General features: G+C 38.9%; 2 long non-coding RNA genes across 2 annotated transcripts in view; both read left to right on the top strand.

Moving 5' to 3' along the window:
• LOC103279402 (uncharacterized) overlaps window positions 1-21,215 on the top strand; it is a 206,049-nt gene that overhangs the window by 129,421 nt on the left and 55,413 nt on the right. The window lies entirely within an intron of this gene.
• LOC134297684 (uncharacterized) lies at window positions 17,746-19,456 on the top strand. Its single transcript, XR_010004519.1, has 2 exons — window positions 17,746-19,367; window positions 19,409-19,456. It is a non-coding gene; the product is annotated as an uncharacterized LOC134297684 (long non-coding RNA).

A 21,215-nucleotide genomic window follows, 5' to 3' on the forward strand; every position in this document is an offset into this window, starting at 1 on the left:
ATTGTGCTATGGTAATAATATAATATATTGTGTATACATATAATATTGATAATACAGTAGAGTCTCACTTATCCAAGCTCACTGATCCAAGGTTCTGTATTATCCAAGGCAGTCTGTCTTTTAGTAGTCATTGTTTTTGTAGTAAATGTTGCAATGTTTTGGTGCTAAATTCGTAAATACAGTAATTACTACTTAACATTACTGTGTATCGAACTTCTTTTTCTGTCAATTTCTTGTAAAACATGATGTTTTGGTGCTTAATTTGTAAAATCATAATGTAATTTTATGTTTAATAGGCTTTTTTCTTAATCCCTCCTTATTATCCAAGATTTTCGCTTCTCCACGGTTCTGCCGGCCCGTTTATCTTAGATAGGTGAGACTCTACTGTAATATTATAATGTAATACAATATAATATTTATTTATTACAGTATTTCTACCTCCATCCTTCTCACCCAATAGGGGACTCAGGGCAGCTGATAATAATAATAAGACAATATAATAATATTGTATAATACAATAATATTAAATATATATTACATATTAAATTTAATATTACCAATAATATTACGGTATAGTGGTATAGTACAATATAGTAATATATAATGCTAATATTATGCTATGCTAATAATATAATATATCGTATGTACATACAACTTGTAAGCCACTCTGAGTCCCCTTCGGGGTGAGAGAGGGTGGGGTATAAATGTAGTAAGTAAGAAAATAAATAAATAAATAAATAATTGTTGTTTGGGGGGGGGTTTGCACTACAAATAAGACATGTGCAGTGTACATAGGAATTTGTTCATTTTTTTTCCAAATGATAACTTGGCCCCTCAACAATCTGAGGGACTATGAACCGGCCCTCCGGACTCCTGCTCTAAGCGCATGCTGGTGGTTCAGAGATCACACATTGATCCAACACTGTCTTTTCTATATGAATATAGTGGTAGTATTTTGTTGAAAGTAGTCCGATAAATGTCTGTAAGCATGTCTAAACAAGTCTCCCCTGCCTCAGAACTAATTGTTTCCATTGCACGTAGCACCAGAGAACTCTGGATTAAGAGTAGTGATGTGGTATCCAAACAACAGTACTTCATATGTATTAGCTTTCATTGAATTCTGCAAATGAGGGTGTGATCTTTGCCTAACTTCAAGTTTAATATGGGCAGCACATTTTTTATCTAATGGCCTTGAAGGTGAAATTATGTGGATTTAATTTTAGCATTTTCCAAATACAATCAGACTGTGATAATGTGACTCCTCTGGCAAACTGCATTTTTACGAAAATCCTTCTTATTAAAAAGTCAGTGGTACCTACAGGCTATGAGACTGGTTTCCACTTAAATCATTCGGCTACCTAGACAGAGTGATAAATCAAGCACAAAGCAGGAGCTTACAGATTTGCCTTCTATATATTATGGTGAACTTCTACAAGGGAACACAGTGTCTGAACAGCATGATGTTCAAACTGGGGAATGGGGACATAGGGTATATAGAAAGTTATACACACAAACAATAAAATGTTCTGTGTAGTGCTTGTGCATTTTATCGTATTTGCTTTTGGACATTCTAACCAGCACAACTCAAGGTACAGACTCACTGACTCCCCCATCACATATGCTGCCATTTAATACGAGGAGACCCTGAAGGAAAATGATTTTCAGATCCAATAGAACTGGAACAGTTCATGAGAAAAGCTTTAGGGATACATATTTAAACATAAAGTACAAACATTTTCAAACTCAATGCAGTTTCTGTTCCATTTGAGTTCAGTATCCTGTCAATCATTAATGTTGTGTTCCATGTAGGTCTATCACGGAGGAAGGATCTCATTCTATTGGTCTGAAACTAATGAAGTCAGTTTGCTTCTCCCCAGTGGTGGTTGGTAGCTCTCAAGTTATTGGAATTATGGTGGTTAACCCACTCTGGGTTTTAGACTGAATTTAAGCTATCCCAGTGTCGGATCCTCTTCTCCCAGCTGTGCTGTGGGTCAGTCTTCCACCGAAAAAGCACCAAGACACCCTGGTAGATTCCAACAGATTTTTATTGTACCGAATACCAGAACCAACTGCAATGAATCACTGCAATGAATCACTCTGACCAGGAGGTCATGTGTTCGAGGCCCGCTCGGAGCCTATGTTTGTCTGTCTTTGTTCTATGTTAAAAGGCATTGAATGTTTGCCTATAATGTGTAATGTGATCCGCCCCGAGTCCCCTTTGGGGTGAGAAGGGCAGAATATAAATGCTGTAAATAAATAAATAAATAAATAAACCTTCCCTTTGGCCCACTTATATAGAGGCTCTCACATACCAGAGGGTAATTGAAGTTTTATGGCTGACCTGTTTTATAGCTGGCATCTGTTCTTTGTCAGCCGGAGATGTCAAAGATTGGAGATCATGACACCCAGTCCCCGAGCTCTATCCACCAAAATAAATTCAGCACCACAGCAGCTCCTGTAAAATTGAGACTAATTCCTGGAGTGGATTCATAATGCTCACTAATATGGGAATCACCAGTCACTACTGCAGTGGTTCTCAACCTGTGGGTCCCTGGGTGTTTTGGCCGACAACTCCCAGAACTCCCAGCCAGTTTACCAGCTGTTAGGAGTTCTGGGCGTTGAAGGCCAAAACACGTGGGGACCCACAGGTTAGGAATCACTGCACTACAGCTTCCTGATATTCACCATCTAGCTTCTCTTGAACTCTCAAATTGGGGGCACACAAAGTGACACACAGGGAGATGGTTCCAATATTTCAGTGTGCATATCTTTTTATATGTTGTTGCAGAGGAAGGAAATCATTACGTCCCTTAGACAAGGACTGCTACTCCCTCCCTTCTTAAGACTCACCTTCCTGGCATCTTTCCAGAGAAAGAATGGCTGAAATTATACATGAGGAGAAAGGAGGAATTGGGTATTACCGTGTTTCCCTGATATTATATTAATTTTTGCTCCCAAAGATGTGCTAGGTCTTATTTTCAGGGGATGTCTTATTTTTCCATGAAGAAAAATTCAGATTTATTGTACAGTAGTTGTCATCACAAACCAGCATAGCCAGACAAACTGTGAATCCTATCAAGAATTTCATGTTACTACCATTATTTCCATGTACAACAATCTATGGTACGTACATTTACCGATCCTGCAAGCTCTGGTGTTCTGTTTGGCGAGCATGCTTCCAAACAAAAACTTTGCTAGGTCTTACTTTTGGGGGTGGCCTTATATTTTGCAATTCAGCAAAATCTCTATTAGGTCTTATTTTCTGGGGATCTCTTATTTTAGGGGAAACAGGGTAAGTTCTACCAAGACTGAAATCTGCTCTGCCTTTCTACTTCCATCCCACATGACAAAGCCATTGCCTATAACGGCTCCTCTGTTACAGACATTTAGTGGCCAATGAAGAGCAGGCAAATATTAGACCATGTGCTTATAGCTTGACATATGATGACAAAAGCATCCTCCAGAACTTGCAGGAAGGAAGGGGAGATATATGGCATTTGTGTATACTTTGTGTATATTTCATTTCAATGTAGTTTGGTATGAGGTCTTTTGATGGATTTCCACACTAAGTCTGCAATCCTCTATGGCAGTGGTTTTCAACCTGTGGGTCCCCAGGTATTTTTGGCTACAACTGCCAGAAATCCCAGCCAGTTTACCAGCTGTTAGGATTTCTGGGAGTTAAAGGCCAAAACATCTGGGAGTGGGGACCTATAGGTTGAGAACCACTGCTCTATAATTTAGCACAACATAATATCATATTTTGACCTATACTAAGTTGGGCCTAGTGCCTCTCTTGGGACTTGTTGTCTAGCTTCTAAATCCTGCTATATGGCCATAATGTTCCGCATGGGAAGTGGTCATAGATCAGAGAAGTGTCCCCATGTCTGGCTGGGCTGAGATCCACTAAGATCTTCTGTAAATCTCAGTGGTGCTGTAATCACTTCATTTCAGTGGGGGAGAGGGTATTTCAGAGCCTGGATAGTAAGTTGTTTGGGTGCTGCAGAAGATAAGAACATCAACCTCTTCTGTATACTAAATGGCCTATGCTATACTGTCTAAATAGTCTGCCACTTTCAGATCAAGTAGTTGGTGCTGTACCATTGTCACAGTTAAATTAGCTTAATATGCTAGTCTCATTGCCATTTCTACATGGAATGGAAGAAAGTGTCATTTTATCTATCAGAGTGCAAATTCTTTTGAACTGCTTGTACCCATGTCCAGATGATCAGACTAATATCTGAGCCATGTTTAGCCACTTCATATTTAGCAAAACAAGCAAACAAACAAAACAAAGGGAGGGAGGGAGATTTTTGATGGCTGCATCCAAACTTTGGGGCTCCATCCACATAGAGAACAGGATGGCTCCATCCCTACTTGCCTTTTGCAAGCCGGTCAAGACATACCATATATACATTTCAGCCCTTATTTATGAGCTGAAAAAGCCTCCCCCGGCTTATATTTGGGTCAAGGTCAAGCCATCAGCGGAGCCTGGAGGCCACAGTATGTTTTCTTTTCCAAAACCTCCCTCCTCTGCTTCTCCTCCCAGGCTGGTTATCTTATATTTTGTTTGAGAGAGAGACAGAGAAGAAGCAAATGTTTTCAAAAGCGAAAGGAGAGTGTGAGATAATCCCTTGCAAGCCAGATTGCATGGGCAGAAGGGGAAGGAAAAAAAAGATATTCTTGCAAATTTGCACGATTCATTATTATTACTACTACTACTACTATTGCAAGAACATTTGAGTCCAAAGGGAGGGAAGGAGGGAAAAGAGAGCAACAGAAGGTGTGTATTTCTTTTTATTCCTAAGGAAACAAAAATGAGGTGGGTTTTTTTGGGAGGGGGAGAGAAGTTTTAAAAAGCCTTTTCTGGCTACTTTTAGAGTTTGAAAAAGGGAGAAAGAAAAGAGGTGGGAAAGGGCAGGAGAAAAGAAAACAAAGTTGTTTTTAGGGGGGCTTTGCATTGAGAGGATTTGCAAAGGTTTCAGGGGAAAATACACATGTGAAATTAGTATATATAATGATAGATCTATATCTAGCTCTGCATTGTTTATACAGGCATTATATGTTTGCCTGTTACTATGTTGGAAGCTGGCCTGAGTTTCCCCAGTGGGAGATAGATAGGGCAGGGTACAAATGAAGCTGCTGTTGTTGTTGATGATGATGATGATTATAAAGTTATTGTTGATATCACATTGTTTTTGTTGACCCTACTTTTCCACTTATAGAGTTAGTTTACTGTTTTTCTTTGAAATACAGTAAATCTTCAAAACATTTAACCCACTGATGCCTCAATTAATGCAATTTTATTGATATCTAATTTTATTTTTCATATTTACCAGTAGCTGCTGCATTTCCCACCCTCGGCTTATACTTCAGTCAATAAGTTTTCCCAGTTTTTTGTGATAAAATTAGGTGCCTCGGCTTATATTCGGGTCAGCTTATACTCGAGTATATACAGTATCTCTGCTGCCAGGCATTTGAGAGAGGATGAGGGACATGGGACTTTGTGACTGGAATTTGTTGTACTTACTGTATTTTAACTGTGTTTTAACTTTATATTCATGACACAAATGTTTAATTAATTTTTGTATTTGCCTTGTTTTTTTTTTTTTTTAGTTATGTCATTGTATTGTTAGCTGCCTTGAGTCCCTATGGGGAGAAAGGCAGGATAATAATAATAATAGTAATAACAATATACCCAAATTATGGACAGTTTTGCATTGTTTTCTAAGCACGAAGTGACTAGCCCAGGTTTGAAACTTCAGGTGCCTGGATAAATGCGAGTGGCTGCCTAGCAACTACAATGCTCATAATGTGGCAGTTTTTTGTGTTGGCTTCACTTTCATGATGGAATGTTCTGGAAGGTGTTAAGATTCTATTGACAGACAATGAGGCTGCCAGCTCCTTGACAACATAATCTGGCCTTAAAATTGTCCTCATCACTATTCCCCCAAAGCTGACAGCATCCATGCACCAAAGAGATGGCCTGCTTCACGATACAAAGGTCACAAACTCAGAAGGCATCACATATTACTTCGGAACTGAGGTCCCCCATTTTTCACACTCCTTTGCCATTATATAAATGCAAGAAAAGTAGTGGCTGGCAAAAGGAGAACATCACAATTGAAAGAAATACTGCTCTGCACGAGGCAGGCCCAGAATTCACTGCAGCAGGGGGTCAGAGGGCTAAATAAAGCAGCTAGGTTATTAAAGAAGGCTAGGATAAATTTATGATCACTCACTAGTATGTGCAGCTCTGGGCAATAGGATAAGGACAACCGGATCACCAAAGCTTCAAGGGTTCTACCGCCCTCCTCTCATGAATCAGAGTGAGCAGCCTGGAGGCAAGAGATGAGAAATGGCAAGAGCAATAATCTCAGGAAATAGAAGAAAATCCTTGAGTTTGTCATTCTTGATGCGCATTACATCACACCAGAAAACTGCTTATTTCTTATGGGCATGGAGTCATTTCCCAATCTTTCATACGCCTGCCTATTGCCTTGATGATGGGGAGGGGGAGTAGAGCCACTGCAAGGACTGTTTAGAAGAGAAATATAGGAACTTAAATGCAACCTCTATGTCTATGCACATATATACTTTCATGTATGTACTTGCACACACACACACATACATAGTAAATGTTCAAATGTTTCAATAGCTAAGCACGTCACCCCTTTAAAAAGCATTTTAAGCAACAGTGTGTTAAATAGATGATTCTGCAAAAACAGAATAGCACAATCTATAATTTATGTCCCACTTTTCTCTATTAACATATGCTTGAAATGGCTTACAAGTTTTGCTTTAAAAGTCTTGAACAATAAGAAAACATCATTAATAGGGAAAAAAACAACTACCACAATAAATCAGAAATTCAATATAAATATAAAAAACAGCTGTAAGAAGTACATGTGCCTTAACACAGCAAGTTGCTCAACTCTATCCCTCAGAATTCACTGAAAACATTTAAGGGGTAAGACAACAGTGTTCAATCCACCATTCAAAGAACACTGATTGTACTTCTTTGGCCAAATCTCTTCTGTCTGGACATTCAGGATAACTAGAACATGTTGATAAAGGAGTAGTGCTGTTTCCTTTTTTCTACCAGTGAAAACCCCGAAAGGGCTAAATATATTAATGGAGCTGAGGATCACCTCTATGGATAAGCTAAGCAAATGGGTGGGGGCTCCTGCCCTCTGAGTTTGGCCACACATGGGAAATCTCAGCTCAGAGTCGGTCCAACAAAGAGGCGAATTAAACAGTCGCTTGGGGCGCAAAACATACGGGGGCACAGTCGAGGTTGCTTTTTCTGTTGATTTCTTTTAAAACATGATGTTTTGGTGCTTAATTTGTAAAATCTTAATGTAATTTGATGTTTAATAGGCTTTTCCTTAATCCTTCCTTATTATACAACATTTTCATTTATCCAATGATTTTATTTTCAGTGATTGGTTTGGGAGGTGGGTGCCAAAATTCTGTTCGCTTTCATTTGAAAATTACCTAGGGCCGGCTCTGTCTCAGCTCCATTATTTTCTACAGACAAATATATAAATAAGCTTCTGGGGACAAAATCAGAGGGCAGGGGCTGTTAACTATGTCCACAGAGATGTGGAAGAGCTCAGCTATCATCTTTGGATTCTACCTCGATAGAGTTGTGGGATTTTTCCCCCTTGGGAAGCTTCCATAGGTACAAATGGAGCAGGGGGGAGAAGCTTCAGGGATGAAACCTATTGATGGGGATATAAGTGCTTAAATTGATGTATTGCCACATATGTATTACTCTGCCTATCTCGGGAGCATTGAACCATTGGATCAATGTCTTGATAGGCAATGTGATGTACCACCAGTAATTATGTGTGAGTGTACATTGTCTGTGATTACACCTTAATTCTCAGAGGTTCAAGGCACAGTAGATCAAATTCTTCCAAGAGGAAGAGAGGTTCTTTAAACTATCTTGTGAGTACAACAAAAATAAGTGTTAATTCCATAAATGGCTGACTCAGGCTTAGCGTTTCAATTGCTCCTCAAACTCATCACTATATTAAAGGGATTTATTTTGTGTGGAGAAATAGTTTGTCTCCTTTTGGTATATCAAGCTATGACCTTATATCTAGGCTATTACTCTGGGGTGTTGGAATAAATAATTTTGCTACAGTGGCAAGAGAGAAGTATATGTGTGGGGAGGAGGGGCATTCTGGAGCTAGGAAAGGCTCAGGTTATTAAAAGTCTCTAAGTTTCCATCCCCAGCAATTGCCAGGTAACCTCCTGTTACTATTTTATGTTGTGAAAAGAAACTTGCTTTCTCTCTGAAGCAATTAGATTCTACTTCACAGGATCAGGAGCTAGGAGAACATATCAACTGGATAGATAGAGATACCTTTCCCACCACACATTCTCTCCTGCTTTAACTCAGTATAGATGAGTTAAAAGCTTCTGGTGAGATGTGGAAGACAATTTTGGTATAGAAGCATCAAGAACTTCCTTATTCAAGGTTTTCTGGTCACACCAACAATGAGGCGAATTAAGCAGTCGCTTGGGGCGCAAAACATATGGGGGCGCAGTCGAGACTGCTTTTTCTGTTGATTTGTTGTAAAACATGATGTTTTGGTGCTTAATTTGTAAAATCTTAATGTAATTTGATGTTTAATAGGCTTTTCCTTAATCACTCCTTATTATCCAACATTTTCACTTATCCAATGCTTTTATTTTTCAGTGATTGGTTTGGGGGGTGGGCGTCAAAATTCTGTTCATCTACACTTGAAAAATACCTAGGGCCGGCTCTGGTGAAGAGGTAGTTGGGAATGGGAAAGATGTTGTAAATATTTTTTTGCATTAGATATCCAGGAGTGGACTCGTGGCAAATTCTCCAAATTTTGACTTTTGATTACCCAATTCTACCCCAGCAGTTTCTGAGATCATGTATATTGAGATAGTTGTCTAATCATGGACATGCTTGAAATTTTATATAATGTGATTTTATTTTGTAATGGTATCTGTTTTATATGAATTGTTGTTTCGTAGATTGTTTTATATGAATTGTTGTTTTTACATTGTTTTTAGGCATTGAATTTTTGCCTATTTATTGTAAGCCGCTTTGAGTCCCTTTGGGGAGAAAGGCGGGGTAAAAGTGATGTAAATAAATAAAATAAAATAAATAGTTAAGAGCATGCAAGCCTATGGATGCCAGCCCATAGTATCTTTGGAATAGGTGTTAGAAATAACACATCCTTGCCTATCTAAGTGGAATTAACACAACTTTGGATCTGTGAGGCACCAAACTCAGTGTGAAATAGGAGTGACAGAAGTGCATTCCAAGTGCATTTTTCCCTGTCCAATTTACACAGGCTTCTCAGCTTCTCTTGAACAATGAGGCTGCTCCATCTTCCTGTAGTGCACAATAATTTACCAGCTCCTACCGTGTTTTCCCGAAAATAAGACAGTGTCTTATATTAATTTTTGCTCCCAAAGATGCGCTAGGTCTTATTTTCAGGGGATGTCTTAGTTTTCCATGAAGAAGAATTCACATTTATTGTTGAACAAAAAAATGAGCATTTATTATATACTGTACAGTAGTTGTCATCACAAACCAACATAACCAGACAAACTGTGAATCCTATCAAGATTTTCTTGTTACTACCATTATTTCCATGTACAACACTCTATGATACGTACATTTACCAATCCTGCATGCTCTGGTGTTCTGTTCGGCGGGCATGCTTCCAAACAAAAACTTTGCTAGGTCTTACTTTCGGGGGAGGCCTTATTCAGCAAAACCTCTACTAGGTCTTATTTTCTGGGGATGTCTTATTTTAGGGGAAACAGGGTAGATTTCAGGTTTCTTTTTAAATGCTTGCCTCCCAGGGAAGGACTTGGAGTCAGGGAAAGCTGGCTTGGACAATTGCCTGACCCTTGGCACAAGCAATTATTCAAGCCAGCCCTTCCAGATCATGTAGGTTCCAAGCCAACACACTACCCCTAGAAGGTAGGCAGTGGAAAAACTATTTGGTTGGCGCTGGCAGACTTTTTTGAACAATGTTATGTTTGTGTGTCTTCACCATTACTGCAGAAAATTGCTTCCATAAAGGGTCGTTTTATGAGCAGAAAACATGAACCAGACTCCAGCTTGATAACTTTTGGAGTAAAGAGAATTTTTGAGACACTCCTTCAAGCAGTTCTTTCTCACTGCACTGAATGAGGTGGGGAGTTGCTACCTACCTTTGCTATTTAATTTTGGACATACTTGTGTTGTTTTTAAAATTCCCAGTCACATTCCCAGTTTATGAATCTTTGGCATACTGATGCTGCATGTGACATCAATTAGAGGATGTAAAACTATACATGGATAAGTGCCCTTCTTCCTCCCCGAAATGGATGATGCCCTATTTAAGTTAAGCCTTGAAGAATACCTTTAATCCTCAATGTCTACAGGCTAATATCACAACTTGTTAATTCAGAACACGGGTTGGTGAGGAATGTTCAGCTATGTCAACAAGAAGAAATCAGAAAAAAAATTCAATACAACAGCACTTTTCTTCTGATTCATTTGGAATTGTGTATGGCATTGGAAGGCTTCTCATGAAGATGACAATGTCTCCAAGCAAAGCTAAGATATTGCTTGAGGTCTTTTTGTGGCCTGTTTTTGTCAGAAGCAGATTTTATTCTGCTTACAAGTGTGGTGGCTGAGCTGCTTGCCGCAGTGTCTTGGAGTTTAATTTCAGTTCTTAAAGTGTGCCAAGAGTTAATAACCCCAAAAGTAACAGAATATAAGTGACCATCCTTTTGTAAAATTGCCATAAATGCCGCAGCAGTCAGAATGACTTCACAGCAGTACAATAGGTGCCTTCATGGCAATCTGAATCCCACCGCTTTTTAGTTTGCAACCACTCAGGCTCATATTCTTTGGCAATCTCCCTAAGCTAAATCAGCCTGTGCCCTGCCAAAGAGCTGACACTTGGTGTAGCTGAGACATGCCATATGTTTCCAAAGAAAGAAAACTAGGCAAGGAGATCAAAGTCATGGCCAGCCACCATAAAGGGGGACATACTTTATATGTAAAAAGATGGTTTCACTTATTTATTTGTTTGGTGGTTATTCTTACGGTGTGCCAACTACATACAGAGAATTAAGACATGGCACAAAATTATCAACAGATTATTTCACCTTTATTTTATTAACTTCAACTAAAGTAGGTAGGTAAAGGTAAAGGTTTCCCCTGACGTTAAGTCCATTCATGTCTGACTCTGGGGGTTGGTGCTCATCTCCATTTCTAAGCCGAAGAACTGGCGTTGTCCGTAGACACCTCCAAGGTCATGTGGCCGGCATGACTGCATGGAGCGCCGTTACCTTCCCGCTGGAGCGGTACCTATTGATCTACTCACATTGGCATGTTTCCGAACTGCTAGGTTGGCAGAAGCTGGAGCTAACAGCAGGCGCTCACTCCGCTCATAGGATTTGAACCTGGGACCTTTCGGTCTGCAAGTTCAGCAGCTCAGCGCTTTAACACACTTCGCCACCGGGGCTCCTCAACTAAAGTAGAGCCATTCAATTAAATGAACGTACACATTGACTTGTGTTTGTTATGTGCATTCAAGTCATTTCTGAATTATGACAACTGTAAGGCCACCTTATCACATGGCAAGATTTAAACAAAGGGGGTTTGTCATTGCCTTCATCTGAGGTCAGGAGTGTGACTTGCCTAAGGCCACCCAGTGGCATGGCTGAATGGGGAGTTGAACTCTCATCTCCAGAATCATTCTCTCTTCTTCAGGAGAAATAAAGCAGGGTATAAATATAATAATAACAATAACAATAATAACAATAATAATTTAACACTCAAACTACAACACCGCACTGGCTCACTAATTATTATTATTAATAATAATAATAATAATAATAATAATAATAATAATAATAATAATAATAATTGCAGCCTAGGAGAAGCCATCAGAACAAATGCAATTAAGGCCAAGATCGAAAAATCAGCTGATGACCCAAAATGCAGACTCTGCAAGGAAACCGATGAAACCATTGATCATATCCTCAGCTGCTGTAAGAAAATTGCACAGACAGACTACAACCAGAGGCACAACTATGTGGTCCAAAAGAATAAAGTGCATCAGATAAAGTGATTGTCACTGAAATGGGACCTGTTGTGGGGATTAAAATTCATTCTCCAAAAGCACACTGGAAAAGCCAGGTTTTTAAACTTTTCCTAAAGGCTGATAGGGTGGGTGCTTGCCTAATCTCCCTGGGGAAAGAGTTCCAGAGCTGAGGGGCCACCATGGAGAAGGCCCTCTCCCTCTCCCTTCTTACTATTTAACTGTCAGTTCAACAAGTCTACTCTAGTTAAGTTTAACCAACAGAATTGTGGCATTTTTACCTTCCTTCTATATATTTTAGATAGATTATAACTATTGGAATACTCAATAAAAGATGATTAAATTATTATGGCACCAAGATAGCAGTTTTGTTTCTTTGGAATGCATACAGATATGCATATAATTAAAATGGGTATCATCCAGCAATACTGATAAGAAATACAGTCAAGCAAGAAATGTCTTCTTTACACAATGTTTAATGAACCACAAGGTTGAATTCACTTCTTCAGCATACAGCGATGGTCATTAGCTCAGATGGCTTTTAAAAATAAATTAGATAATTTTATTGAGGGTATGGCCACCATGTAGATCAATAACTGATGGACATTGAAATGACCATGAGGGAGAACTAGCTGTAACTTAAATCAGAAATGTTGAGAAATGAGAGAGATAGCAGTGAATCTGACAAGCTAAGTAATAAAACCAGCAAGGAAGAAGCTGAATAACAACCAGTGCCATTCTTGCTCACCTACTCTCAGGGTGTAATAAATTTTTAAAAAGATTTAGCCGCCTTTGTAAAACATATAAAATTAAGTTCACTTGCAAAACATAAAGAGTGGGAAACATTTGAGAGTTGAAAGCTAACAACAAAAATGACTGTAGATGCAGGAAGAGAGGGGTGAATGTGATTAAACTAATTCTTTTTTTCGTGTCAGGAGCAACCAGAGTTGCTTCTGGAGTGAGAGAATTGGCCATCTGCAAGGACATTGCCCAGGGGATGTTTTGATGTTTTACCATCCTTGTAGGAGGCTTCCCTCATGTCCCCACATGGAGCTGGAGCTGATAGAGGGAGCTCATCCGCGCTCTCCCCGGGTGGGATTCGAACCTGGCAGCCTTCAGGTCACAAACCCAACCTTCAAGTCACAAGGCATTTATCCCCTAGGCCACTGGAGGCTCCATATTAAACTAATGTGTAGTCTACAAGCGTGCAAACTAGCCATAAATGAGTAGAGGCATGCATATATTGCTAACTCTAATAGTAACAGGTGGGACTCCAACTCTCAGTAGCCTGAGCCAGTTTGTCCAGTGGTCAGGAATTTTGGGAGCTGAAGTCCAAAACACCTGGATGGTCAGAGGCTGTGCAGGATGGTTGTAGACCATGTGAATACTGGTTGCAATCCATCCCAGACATTTTGATAACTTCCCTTGGCAATTTCATGATCATGTTTAGAACATGGGGGCACAAAAGAACCTGGACATGTCTCATTGGTCAATGACCATGTGATAGAACAGAATCCCGTCCTAAAGTAGCTCCACTAAAAGCCATGGAGTAACCACAATAGTGATGGTGAAGTCAAATCTTTTTGCCACCGTCACTGTCAGAGAATAAAACCCGACACATATTTGCAATATATCTGATAGGATTTATAGCAAATCTTCAGCCACTTTCACTCTGTTTTTTTTTTTGTACTAATAATATAAGATGTTTTTAAACGTCCTTCGTCTATTATTTATTTATTTACAGTATTTATATTCCGCCCTTCTCACCCCGAAGGGGACTCAGGGCGGATCACATTATACACACATAGGGCAAACATTCAATGCCCATAAACATATCAAACAGAGACCGAGACAGACAGATGCAGAGGCACTTTAACCTTCTTCTGAGGGGATGTTCGATTCTGGCTACAGAATTTTTTATTTATAAAATACAGGAAATAGGGAAGAGTACAAGAATAGATATAGAGTCTCATAAAAAAGGCCCATGGATGCGCCCCGATTAAGGTGAATTCATGGGCTCCCAGTGGGGGTTTGGAAAATCCACCACTCCACCTCCTGGCTTCCCCCATTGCTGCAAAGGCAACATTGGAAGGCTCTCATGTTGCTGGGATGGTGGTGTGTGCTGCTTCCTTTCATGGAGCCTGACCAGAAGTGCCTGTACATCATGTGAAAGGCTCCATGCTGAAAATGGAGGGGAGGCAGCATACGACGGGCAAAATAGACTAAGGACGTTTAAAAACATCTTATATTATCATCTTCAATTATTGCCATCTAATGCAAAAAAGCTTTCTATGATGTTAAAGAAAAAAAGCATTTCTGGGAGCCCCGGTGGCGAAGTGTGTTAAAGCACTGAGCTGCTGAACTTGCAGACCGAAAGGTCCCAGGTTCAAATCCCGGGAGCAGCTTGAGCGCCCGCTGTTAACTCCAGCTCCTAGCAACCTAGCAGTTCGAAAACATGCCAATGTGAGTAGATCAATAGCTATCGCTCCGGTGGGAAGGTAATGGCGCTCCATGCAGTCATGCCGGCCACATGACCTTGGAGGTGTCTACGGACAACGCCGGCTCTTCGGCTTAGAAATGGAGATGAGCACCAACCCCCAGAGTTAGACATGACTGGACTTAATGTCAGGGGAAACCTTTACCTTTACTAAAATAAAAGAAGAGAAAAGTGAGTATATAGAAACATAGAAGATAGGAAGGTTAGGAAATAGAAAACAGAAAACAGAAGCCCTATCTAACACTTCCTGCCCTAACACTGTTGCCTTCTTCATAATTTAAAAAAAAACCTTTTTTTTTGTCTTGCGTCTTCTTACTTCTGATAGATTAACATTTTAAGATCCCTTGGCTATCATTGGGGATCTTGCTACCCTTGCTACTTTTTTCCATCTCTGTAATAGTGATGATCTCTTATGATGTAAAACCCAATATTTTTGTTTTCTTCTCTTCTTTTAAAAAGTCAATAAAATACTGCCACTGTTATTCAAATTTGGGAGGATTTGGTGATTGTATAAGCCTAGTCAATTTACCAGATCCATCATTTTTGTAAATTATAGATCTTGAGTGTTTGTTTCCAATAATAGGCATAGGCAATCCTTTCTGCAGTTACCATATACACCATATGCAGAAAAAGTTTCAAGAATTCCTTTGGCAATTTTACATTTGTAAATCCCAACAGAAATGCTTCTGGTTCTGGTGGTATCTTAATTTTTAAGATTATTTATTTATTGATTTATTTGCAACATTTATACCCCTTTTTACGATATTTTCAATATTCTTGTGTATTGCAATCCAGACCTTTTTGGTTTTAGGGCATGTCCACCACATATCATAAAAAGTACCCTCGTTTTGTTGACATTTCCAGCAAACATTTTTTTAAAAAAATTGGACTAATCTTTGCTAGCTTTTCCAGTATCATGTATCATCTATATATCATCTTATAGTCCATAGCATCTTGTGAATTTAATCTTTGTTCTCCACATCTGATCCCACTTGTCTAGATGAATATTATGGCCCATATTCTTTGACCATTGAACCATACAATCTTTAAGCAGATCTTGTTCTGTATCTAATTTTGATTAATTTTGCAATTTGTTTTTCCTTAGACTGGAAAAAATTGTCAATTTCATTACCTTACTGATTGATGCTTATCTTATCTATTTGGTATCTTTCTTTTTATTGTCTGTATTGAAACTGTGAGAATTGTATTCCCTCTTGTTGTAATTGGTTTATTTATTTTTTAAAAAAAAATGGAATTCATTTTGCTATTTAATATTTATTTATAGTTGGGTCATTGGTCTCCAACCATTTCTGTATGGCAAAGGGCTTCTTTGGTTGATCTTCACAGTAGAGTATTGGCTTGCACCTTTTTCCATTCTCTGTATAGTGTGCACTCTGTTTGTTGACTCAGTTGTCTCATCGTGCTCAGCTCCTCACAGTACAAAGAAATTGTTTGGTTCTGTGATATGATTGAGGCTATAAGAATGATAACAGAAAAAGCCCAGATTGCTCCTTATTCCAAGGCCAAACCCACCAGAATATCTCAGAGAAACAGTTCCTGGACTAAAGCATTACATTTGGTTAGTAAAGTTGGACTTACCATGAAATTCCCTTGAGATTTTGTCTAAGAGGGGGGAACCTCCACATTAAAATGTCAACCCCATTAAAATTTATTGACAACTCAGAGGTATGTAAGATTTGGGGTGACCATTCAAACATTATCCAACTCACCAGAAAGGAGGATAGAAGGTGGCACAGCATTGCATAACATTTTCAAATGCATAGATCAAAACTGCAATTAAATAGACATGCACTACATCTTGTCACAACAGAGATTTGATTTCTGTACTTATTCATGTGCTATCCAAACCATATCTGTTGATGAGCATGTTGAAGATTTTACCCTCCATTCTTATGGCCAAACCAAATTTGAGCTGAATGGTTCATCAGATAAGGTGTTGAAACAGAAGAATGTCCTGTTTAAAATAGGGCAGATGGTGGAACCCTCAAACCCAACTATCCAAAATAATTATTGTATATACTCGAGTATAAGCGTAGTTTTTCAGCCCTTTTTTTAAGACTGAAAAAGCCCCCCTCGGCTTATACTCGGATGAGGGTCCTGGTTGGCTTATATTTGGGTCAGCTCATACTCGAGAATATATGGTACATTTATTATTTTTCTCTATTATTATTGGTATTATTACATTTATTATTTTTCTCTATTATTATTGGTATTATTACATTTATTATTTTTCTCTATTATTATTGGTATTATTACAATTATTATTTTTCTCTAATATTGTTGCTACTATTACATTTATTTTACTCTATTTTTTATTATTATTAATACATTTATTATTTCACTCTTACTATTATTATATTTATTATTTTACTCTATTACTACATGTATTATTTTCCTTTATTATTATTATTACATGTATTATTTTACTCAATTATTATTAAAAGGATACATAAGCACATTTGCATTGAAGAAGATGAGAATAATGATTTAATCAGAGTTGGACAGTCTTATCTTAAATTAGAGCTTTATGTAAATATTCAAAACCATTTAACCTACTGATGCTTCAATTAATGTAATTTTATTGGTATCTGTTTTTATTTCTGAAATTTACCACTGTCGGCTTATACTGGAGTCAATGTTTTCCCAGTTTTTTTGTGGTAAAATTAGGTGCCTCGGCTTATATTTGGGTCAGCTTATACTTGAGTATATACGGTATGTTAACATCTGATTTTTTAAAAAATACTTGTATCAGAATACTTCTGTAGCTTAATTTATAAGAAAATCTCCAATGTCACTTTGAACTTCACCTTAGTGGAAATTGCAGCAGTGTTCCCATTCTTCATTGTTCCATTATCTTGGCTCTTCAGTTTTCAGCTTCTTGCTTGCAACTCCCTCATTTGCTGTTAAACAGTTTTCCTCCCACTCCTCACATCCCATGCTCACTCTTCACCTTAACATTTTGCAAATCAGCCCAAGTCTAGCCATGGCACAAAATGAAATTGCAGACTTTTATCACAGCAGAAACACAGCACCACTCCAAATCGATAGTATGTTTTCCGGTTCTCTCCCAATTTGAAAATATTAGTGCAAGCATAAAGCTAGTAGACTGAGGAGCAAGGTTCTTGTCCTCTCCTTCCTTGTCTATTTTTATACTTTCATGGAATTGAAAATGTAACAATTGTATTGAAGCATGAAAAAGTTCCACATTCTCTTTCCCCACTTAAAGTAGCACACATCTTCTTTGCTTATCTGTAGAAATTGCTCAGAAGGAGATATTGAAGAAAGGGGTGGTTGTTTTTTTTAAGTCCTTAAAGTGAATTATTTAGTGAATTTAATTTTGTGAATGTCTCAATGGCCCAACAGAATGGTTCTGAATGGGACAATCTGTCTGTTATAGTTATACTAGCTGTGCCCAGCCACGCGTTGCTGTGGCTGAGTCTGGTGGTGTTGGTCAGTCTACATTAGGTTGTATTTATGCTGTGACCTCCACCTTTCTTTATACTCACATTAGTACAGTAGAGTCTCACTTATCCAAGCTAAACAGGCCAGCAGAAGGTTGGATAAGCGAATATCTTGGATAATAAGGAGGGATTAAGGAAAAGCCTATTAAACATCAAATTAGGTTATGGTTTTACAAATTAAACACCAAAACATCATGTTAGACAACAAATTTGACAGAAAAAGTAGTTCAATATGCAGGAATGTTATGTTGTAATTACTGTATTTACAAATTTAGCATCAAAATATCACGATATATTGAAAACACTGACTACAAAAATGGCTTGGATAATGCAGAAGCTTGGATAAGCGAGGCTTGGATAAGGGAGACTCTACTGTAGTAGTATTTGAAGTCTGTTACCTTCTTCAGTTTTTGTGTTGATTGATAATTGCTTGAGATCCCTGTTGTCTTTGGTTTGTTGTTAATTGTAATGTCTGATTCTGCTGAGTGCGGTTTATATTTTTATTGTGGTACAATATTCTTTTTTTTGTTTTGCCTGTGTAGGTGTTTATTATTATTGTTGTTGTTGTGGTCATGAAGGTTGGATAAGTTAAATGCTACTGTATTGTTTTTTGGAGGCCCACTGTAGCACTGACTGGCCTCTCAGCCTCAGTGCCTGGCTGTTTCTTGCCTGTGATGGTGTTGATTCTTATTGTTGTTGTTGTTGTTGTCATTGTTATTATTGTAATTGTTTTTTGGAGGCCAAGTGTGAATGTAGGGATTGGGGAGGTGGATGAGTTGTGTTGTCAAATTGTGTATTTTTTATAGTCACAATGCGTTGCTGTGAGTTTTGTGGGTCCGGATTGTGGTTTTGTGGTGTGGTTGTGTTGTTACAACTGAGAGGCAAGGCTTTTGTGTTTTGTTGCCAAGTTTTGTATTTCTGGGGCGTTTAGTTGTGTGCCAAGTTTTGTATTTCTGGGGCGTTTAGTTGTGTTGTTATAGTCACAATGCACTGTTGTGAGTTTTGTGGGTCCGGATTGTGGTTTTGTGGTGTGGTTGTGTTGTTACAATCGGGAGGGAATGCTTTTGTGTTGTGTTGCCAAGTTTCGTATTTCTCGGGTGTTTAGTTGTGTTGTTATAGTCATGATGCGTTGTTGTGAGTCTTGTGGGTCGAGTGTGGTTTTGTGGTGTGGTTGTGTTGTTACAACTGGGAGGCAAGGCTTTTGCATTGTTTTGCCAAGTTTTGTATTTCTGGGGCGTTTAGTTGTGTTGTTATAGTCATGATGCGTTGTTGTGAGTTTTGTGGGTCCGGATTGTGGTTTTGTGTTGTGGTTGTGTTCTTACAACTGGAAGGCAAAGGTTTTGCGTTGTGTTGTCAAATTTTGTATTTCTGGGGCGTTTAGTTGTGTTATAGTCATGATGCGTTGTTGTGAGTTTTGTGGGTCCGGATTGTGGTTTTGTGGTGTAGTTGTGTTGTTACAACCGGGAGAAAAGGCTTTTGTGTTGTGTTGTCAAGTTTTGTATTTCTGGGGCATTTAGTTGTGTGCCAAGTTTTGTATTTCTGGGGCATTTAGTTGTGTTGTTATAGTCACGATGCATTGTTGTGAGTTTTGTGGGTCCGGATGGTGGTTTTGTGGTGTGGTTGTGTTGTTACGACCGGGAGGCAAGGCTTTTGCGTTGTGTTGTCAAGTTTTATATTTCTGGGGCGTTTTGTTGTGTGCCAAGTTTCGTATTTCTGGGGCGTTTAGTTGTGCTGTTATAGTCACAATGCACTGTTGTGAGTTTTGTGGGTCCGGATTGTGGTTTTGTGGTGTGGTTGTGTTGTTACAACCTGGAGGGAAGGCTTTTGCGTTGTGTTGCCAAGTTTTGTATTTCTGGGGCGTTTAGTTGTGTTATTTTAGTCACGATGTGTTGTTGTGAGTTTTGTGGGTCCTGTGTGGTTTTGTGGTGTGGTTGTGTTGTTACAACTGGGAGGCAAGGCTTTTGCATTGTGTTGCCAAGTTTTGTATTTCTGGGACGTTTAGTTGTGTTGTTATCGCATGATGCGTTGTTGTGAGTTTTGTGGGTCTGGATTGTGGTTTTGTGGTGTGGTTGTGTTGTTGTAACCTGGAGGCAAGCCTTTTGCATTGTGTTGCCAAATTTCGTATTTCTGGGATGTTTGGTTTTGTTGTTATAGTCACTGCGCAAACAACTTTATCATTTTATATATATAGATTATGAGCCCCGCCCCCCCTCCCCCCAAAGACCAGGCATAATTGCTAATGCAGAGGTCCTGGGAACAGAATCTAAGAATAATTCTCCTTGGCCCAACTGAATCTGGAAGAGGAAATGACAGTTTCACAGGGAAGCAAAGACTATAAACACTGCCACTCATTCACAAACCATATAAGTGTCGGAAATATTCTCCTCACCCCTTCATCATAAGAATGTGCTAAGTACACAAAGGAGAATCAAAGGAAAAGGGATCATTTTTTTCCAAGCAGAAAGTGTGAATGAAAAAAGAATATAAAGAGACATGCCCCAAAGTCAGAAAATCCTCATTTTGTAATTGACTAGTATCATTGTGTCAGAATGCGGGGGAATGCTTCTTTTCAGACATGTTTCAGACTGTCTGCACATTTTATTTTGCTACTTTTGCTGTTTGGGTAGTTTTCAGTTTAAAAAAGAAGAAAGAAATTCACGTACTTATGATATAGTTACTTGTATTTACATAAATTTTGTTCAATCTGTTCTAATCATGCATCTTTATAGCTATTTTAGTTTACAGTAAAACAGCAATAGAATATCCTCATTCTCTTTTTAAAAAGCACCCTGAGAAACTCATTGGCCGAGTGGTGGCACAGTGTGTTAAAGTGCTGAGCTGCTGAACTTGCAGACCGAAAGGTCCCAGGTTCAAATCCCGGGAGCGGAATGAGCTCCTGCTGTTAGCCCCAGCTCCTGCCAACCTAGCAGTTCGAAAATATGCAAATGTGAGTAGATCAATAGGTACCGCTCCGGCGGGAAGGTAAGGGCGCTCCATGCAGTCATGCCGGCCACATGACCTTGGAGGTGTCTACAGACAACGCCGGCTCTTCGGCTCAGAAATGGAGATGAGCACCAACCCCCAGAGTCAGACATGACTGGACTTAACGTCAGGGGAAAACCTTTACCTAAAACAGAAACAGCA

The sequence above is a fragment of the Anolis carolinensis genome, chromosome 3 (genome assembly GCF_035594765.1).
Source record: "Anolis carolinensis isolate JA03-04 chromosome 3, rAnoCar3.1.pri, whole genome shotgun sequence".
NCBI classification, from domain to species: domain Eukaryota; kingdom Metazoa; phylum Chordata; class Lepidosauria; order Squamata; family Dactyloidae; genus Anolis; species Anolis carolinensis.